Source organism: Homarus americanus, unplaced genomic scaffold (assembly GCF_018991925.1).
Source record: "Homarus americanus isolate GMGI-L3 unplaced genomic scaffold, GMGI_Hamer_2.0 scaffold24260, whole genome shotgun sequence".
Taxonomy (NCBI): Eukaryota; Metazoa; Arthropoda; class Malacostraca; order Decapoda; family Nephropidae; genus Homarus; species Homarus americanus.
The window spans coordinates 4,473,176-4,480,675 of NW_024721079.1; positions in this window are offsets into that span (position 1 = coordinate 4,473,176).

The window sequence follows — 7,500 nt, forward strand, 5'->3', positions numbered from 1 at the left end:
TATTCTTTGTCTTGGTCTCTTTGTCTCTTTCCTCCATCTCTCTATTTTTATCTCTTATTCTTTGTCTTTGTCTCTTTGTCTGTACATTTGTTTTTATATCTTTGTGTCTCTGTTTTTATTCTTTCTTTATGTTTCTCTTTCTCTCCTTCTTAAATTGTGTCTGCATCTTTCTTTCTTCTTTAATTTTCTGTTATTGTTGATTAATTTCTTGAGTCTTTATTTCTTTATTTCACATTTATTTTTCAGTTTCTTTATCTCACTTTTTTGTCTTTTGATTTCATTTATATTTTCATCATTTCTCATTCTTTTATTTCTATTTATTTTTTCTTAACTATTCATTTTAATTTTCTTTCATTCATTCAGTAAACCATTTCATGTATTTAATTTTTCTACTTTCTTTATTTATTTGAATTTACTCTGATAGATCTATAATGATTTAATCCCATGTTCTTCCTGATGAGACAGACAGACAGACAGACAGACAGTAACTATATACATATATACACAAATACACCAGAATTCACCACACACACACACATATACGCAAGTACAGCACCACTCACTACACTCATATACTTTAAACCTTTAATAATTTTCTATCCACATATGATAAAAAAATCTTTGTTATCATAAAAAATGTAGTGTAACGCATCATAAAGCCTGTGGTATTATCCTATCTTGTTTATCTTACTGTTCTTATCTATAACATGTATGGATACGTATGAATTGGTGATTATGTTGAAGACTTGAAATAGGTGTTTTATTGGTGGTAAAATTGTATTGAATTAGAAAGTAATACACAATCAGGACGCAAGATTGGTTCCCAGGCATACACAGTTAGCGTACAGTTTTAGCACATCATCTAAGTACACTCAGCAGACAGTCAGCCTCTCAGTAAAACACAGTCAACAGGTCAGTCAATAGCAGTCAGCCAACCACCAGTCAGTATCTCAGTTACACACAGTCAATTAGTAGCACCCAGTCATAAACCATAAAATAACTGTATTATAGACTTGACCATCGGCATCATCATCACCATCACCACACACTCGTTCCTCAGTACGTGTTAGGAAGGTCGTTAAGTGATTATCGACGTCCATTACCCACCTCGGCCACTTGTAAGACGCCATGCAGTAATGACTCATGAACGAGGCCAAGTAAGTAAGTAAGTGAGTGTGTAAGTGACAGGATGAGTAGAAAAGTAAGTGTGGCAGAGGAGGGTAGTAGTAGTAGGTAGTAAAAGTAAGTAAATTTGAAGCAAGTAGTAAAAGCAGGTAGGTTTGTAGGAGGTCAAGTATAGGCTTAGTATCCCCTTAGATAATTTTGGTAACTGGATATCTTATGAATATTATACCAACAGTACTGACAATAACTGACAACAGCAGCAGCAGTGTGACACCAACAGAATGTGACATCAACAGCCGGGTATGACAGGGGCTGTCACTGTGGCTATTCATGAACCATTCTGCATCGTGATCGCGTGTCGACAATGTGGCTGTTTGAGATGCCACGGAGCTTAACCTAACAGCTGCTGTCCAGGTGCTGTGTAGTGGATATTGTGGTCTTAGCTGTTGTGTCGTTGTGTTACTGTTTATCATTGATTATATATATTAAGTAAAGGACTATGGTAATTACTGATAGGATATAAATGGAATAGCGCTGATTGTGTAGTGACTCTTGACTGAACCCCTTGTAACCTAATGCGTCTGGATGTGGTTAGGTTAGGGTATATTAGGTTAGTTTAAGTTAAGTTAGGGTAAGTTAGTTTAAGTTAGGTTAGGTTAGTATTAATAAGGTTTGATTTTAAGTGAAATAAGATAAGCAAAGGGGAGGGTAATTCTCACGTTATCCCTTTTCGTGCAACAACTCCTAACTAATTCCACGAAGACCCGGTAAGGCAGGTAATTACGAGGGCTAGAGGCATCATGTTTCCTTTTTCCTCAGGATGCTGGACTATATTACCCGCGCTATGATTAGTTGCAGCGAGTCACATGATATATCTACTTTCCTTCCTCCAGTGTAAGAAATATATCAGTCATAGGCTTCGTTACAACTCATCACAGCGCTGGTAATATGGTTGATATCTCTGGGGTAAAAAAAAAATGAGAGGCAGAAGGTTGGGGGTGGGGAACACGGCGAAGGGGAGGGGGTCATGGCGCTGAGGGGAGGGGGTCACGGCGCTGAGGGGACGGGTCACGGCGCGGGGGGAAGGGAGGACACGGCACTTGAACCCACTAGGAGGCATCGTAAAGTCTCTTGCTGTCTCGTTTCTATGTTTCTACAGATGTGTTTATTTTTCTTGTCCTAAATGCAATATCGGAGTACTGTGTGTGTATTATAATATGTTTAAGTTATATGTACGTGAGTTTACGACTTTCAGACATTATTAGAGATATATATAAAAAAGTAACGGAAATCAGAAGACGTAACGGTTTCCAGGACGAGGATAGGTTGTGATGAACTATGTCGGTCTTTACTCTTGGGTCTGGCAGTACTGTACACGGTGTAAGGTCCTCCTGGCTGTCTCGGGTCCTCCGTTAACTGAAGACCGTTTGTTAACTTTCATCGGTATTGGGCTGAGTTTAACGGGTCGCAGTATATTGGGTGATGGCGCGATGGCAGTTTGTGGGAAGGGAACGACTTTCTTTGTGGCAGTGATTTGGAAGGTGGCATGAGGGAGGTGCAGCTCCTCACGGTAAATATATATAACTCAAGGTATTTCCTGCTTACTACAAGGTCCTGGACCCAGAGCAAATACACACGCTCACATTTTTCCTTTATTGAGTTTCATTAATTCTTACTGACGTCAAACATGTGTTGTGCTACGAGACGATAGATTTTAATTAAAAGATCAATATTGAGTTTATATTGCTCTTGTTATCCAGTTTATTTTTCATCGAGCCTTTCAATTTTTATGAAATATTTACATGTGCATTTATCAGCAAACCATTTTATCATAACAAACATATAAAGACTTCCTCCCTGGACCTTTCAACAAGTAATCATTTGCATCTCCAGCCATCGTGTGTCGTGGCCTCGAGCGAAGCAATAATCACGTCGCAGTTGGTAATAAAGAAGAAAAACTAACAGTCGACGCTCACAAGAAATATCCTGTGACTTCATAAAGCAGCCAATGTGACGTCAAGGATTTCCGGTCCTCTGATTGGACTCTCCTGACGCCTGGTCCTTGTCCCGGCCAAGAAAAAAAGGAAGTAAACACTATACCCCCTCCCCCTCCCCCCCCTCCCTCACACGAGAACTGCGCCACTATCCAATTTGGTTTTGTTTTAGAAAATACGATTTACTGGCCGATTTGTTCAATTGAAATCCTATTCCCTAGCTCTGTTATTTTAGTGCTTTGATGTAGTACTTTTGTGATGCTATGAAATAAAGAGAAAGCTAGTCAGGCATCTTTTGTTTACTCGGTGATGCCAAGTGTATGAGAAACTCTTTTTTTTATTTTCTGGTTTTTTTCTTTTTGTCATGTTGCAGATATATTATACTCCCCGTCTCCTGAAAACCCAAATTCTAGTTTTAGTCTTTTTCAATTTTTTTTTTCGGGAACTCACAGATGATAAATTTATTCGCTGAACGTCGATGAAATTAATTAGTAAGATGATGTCTGGCTAGTTATCTGTTGCTGCTGTTAATGAGTGTAGTTCAAACAGGTGAAATAAAAGACACGGCTGTTGATTAAAAAAGTTGAAAATAATAATAATAATAATAATAATAATAATAATAATAGTAATAATAATAATAATAATAATAATAATAATAATAATAATAATAGTAATGATAATAATAATAATGAAAATATGACGTTGTGTTTTAAGTCAAAATTATCCATTATGTATTTTCGTATATTTTGTTTGCTTTTTTGTTTATGTTTATTTTCGTTTAATTATTTATGTATTCATTTATTCATTCGTTTATCTATTTAGTTTGAAGGTAGAGGTGTTATGGTAGATCTCACGTGCTGGAATTTATTACTACTACTACTACTACTACTACTACTACTACTACTTTTTTTTTTAATTTAAACGTGGCCTCCAGCCTCCCCCAATAGCCACACCTTCGCCACCATTTAATTACCTTAATATTAAATATCCTAATACATAAGTAGCTATCCTATCTGTGTTAAATTAGTTGAGCCGCAGATCTATGCGGCATCCAGTGACAGTAGCCTCATAGTCAATATCTGTAGCAGTTGTCGGAGTTGGGGCAGAAGCTCTCGTTCCCCTGAGGCAGAGCAAAGCCGATCGAAGGAGAGAGAAAGACAGTCGACATCTCATCCAGGCTGTAGCATAACTTCTGGGCTGCTGCTTGTGTTCGGAGATCAGCTCCGCGAGTCTGGCGTAGAAACATCTTGCTCTTCGGCCCATCCCACCAGAGGTTGTGAACACTAGAGGAGTGAAGCTGCCTTGATCAACGTTTTGGATTCTCTCTCCATATGCCCTTATCTTGTCGTTCTCGTTCCTCCTGTGTGCAGCATCGAGAGGTAGTTACGGTGACTACTACTACTACTGCTTCATCAGCTTCATATTTTCTTCTTTGTATTGTCTTCTATTTCTTTCACTTCATCATCATCATCTTTATCATCTTTGTTTCTTCGTATTTTACTTCATCACCATCATCATCATCATCATCTTCTTATCTTTTTTCTTCGCATTATACTTCTACTTCTTCTTCATCATCATCATCATGTGTCTAACGATAGGAACATTTATGGAAAGTATTGGAAGCTGTCTCGTATTATGTAAGGTGTTGGCAGGTCGAAACAGGTGATATATTTAGGTGGTTGATTATTAAGGGGTCCAGTTATGGTAGTAGTGGTGTTGTATTGGTTGTTAGGTAGTTCAGTCATGGTAGTAATGGTGTTGTATTGGTTGTTAGGTGGTCCAGTTATGGTAGTAGTGGTGTGGTATTGGTTGTTAGGTGGTTCAGTCATGGTAGTACTGGTGTTGTATTGGTTGTTAGGTAGTTCACTTATGGTAGTAGTGGTGTGTACCGGTAGTTAAGTATTTCGTATTTACTTCTTACAGTTAATAGTTTGTATCTGTACAGGTAATGGAGGTGTATTTAACATTATATAACCTGCACGGGATGGAGTAATGACAGTCAGGTAATTCACAATACTCCTTTAGTTCGTAGAAGTTGAGCGTAATGACTGACGGGCGTTTGGGTGGGGGTGGGCGGCAGTGTGAGTGAGGTTGGTGGGCGGGATATAAGGAAGGCGGGGTGGGTGGGGCACTAGTCTCCCACCCCTAATTCCATAGACAGCCCCTGAACACAATTCAAATCCACCTGTTTTTAGGTCTTGTCGTCCATGCATGGTCGGGCGCTGTTATGTGGTGGTGGGGGGAGGGGGATTGGGGGAGGGTGGGGGTTAATATTTTACGTGGGGAGGAAGAAAGGGATGGAGGGGGAAAAATATTTAGGGTGGATGAGATAGAAATAAAAAAAAAGAGGTGAAAAAGTAGTTAGAGAGAGACTGAGAGATATAGACATGCATTATTATGAATACAAGAGAGAGAGAGAGAGAGAGAGAGAGAGAGAGAGAGAGACTCCTCCCTTCCCTACAGTGTACTAATGGAGTGTCTAAAGACCACTTAATAATAATAATAATAATAATAATAATAATAATAATAATAATAATAATAATAATAATAATAATAATAATAACAACAACAACAACAACGACAAATGAACAAAAAAATTACATGACATAACACCTGCAATTCCTGTGACACCTGCAATTTCTTCCTGACGAGAACAGTGAAAAATGTGTGTAAGTGTTCATTAATTTGTGTGTGTGTGTGTGTACAGGTGAGGACGCCCCGTGTGTATGTTGTTATCATTACCTGCTCTCACCTGTAGACGCGGCGTAGTTTGCTGGGTATAAGCCTGGTGTGTTATGTGAGTGTGGCAGTAATGTTTGTGTATAATGCTTCTGTATCATGCCTTTGTATAGTATTTGTGTATGATGTTTTTGTATAGAATTTATGTATAATGGTTTTGTATATTGTTCTTGTCAATGTATAACCTAGTATAATGTGTATGTATCAGTCTGGTGTATTAAATGCATGTACAGTAGTATTGTGTATCACCTCTATCTTAGGTATGACAATTGTATAACTGAGGCATTTTTTAGGATTTAAATCTAACGGACTCTTGATATAACGGACTTTTTTAGGCTTTAAATCTAACGGAGTCTTGATATAACGGACTTTTTTAGGATTCAAATCTAACGGACTCTTGATATAACGGACTTTCCTTTCCATATAATCCGTTAAATTGAGGTTACACTGTATGGGCTTTCAGTTTCATCATTTTTAATTATAGATTCGTTTTTTTTTTTCACCCCGGGAAATCGAAGGGTGGAAAAAAAAATCCTGAGTGGTTTGAAATGTAAACACTGTAGCCCTGAACCGTTTGGACAACTGTACCTCGGAGGAAAATCAAATAGCTTCTGTGTAATGCTGGTGGAGAAAACTTTTTTTTTTGGGGATTCCTGTGTGATCCTCAAGGGGTTATAGACCTGATCCCCTGGCTTATTGTTGACACCCTCCTCGAATGTTTTTCATTTGTTCTTGTCTCTCTCTCTCTCCTCGCTGTTTATGTTCCTTAAAGGTTGAACATTTCTCCTCCCATTTATAACTTAAGGTCTGCCTAGCGACATTAGTTGTGACGCATCGGGTACATAGATAAATTAAATTGGGTCTTCTGTGTTAACTGATTATATAATGTTTGGGCTTTCGTTCAGCCCTTGTGTTTATTGTCCCCTATATTATATTTTATTAGAGAGTGTTTAGTAAATAGCTTGAAGACTAATGGGAAACTGCAGAGTCTCTTAAGGAAATCTCATCTGTAATATATATATATAGTACACGTAATGCCTTTAGGTAAAATGTAATAACACTGATTGCATTGCTGGGTACATTTTACGCCCGGACATTTCATAACAAATATTTCCTACATTTAAACTACTAAAATAGTCTGTTAAGTCAGATGTTTTTTTCTTTGAGGTTATTTGATGCGGTGTTTTAATGTAACATAGAGAAGGTAGTAATGCTTATAGGTTAAAGAATATTGATGCTGCACAGACACAGTACCTGCACCACTTGTCTCAGTAATACTGCCTGCCTGTGTCGCGGTCTTCCTCTGTCATTGTATTATTGTATTACTCTTTACCTGTAATTGGATGCTGTTCATTATATATTAGTGATTTCGTAGGGCTAATTGAGGGTGGTTTTGGTTTTAAGTGAGGCTTAGTTAAGGGTTAGGTTATGGTCAAGGCTGGCATGACACACACACACACACACACACACACACAGGATTGATTGAAACACTCATTTAACATAATATCTTTTATTACAAATATAGATGTTGTATACAATAAGGTAATTTATATATTTCTACATACATACAGACAGACAGACCTACAGACATACTTACACACATACATATATATTAAAACAGCTGCAAACACAATTACATCTT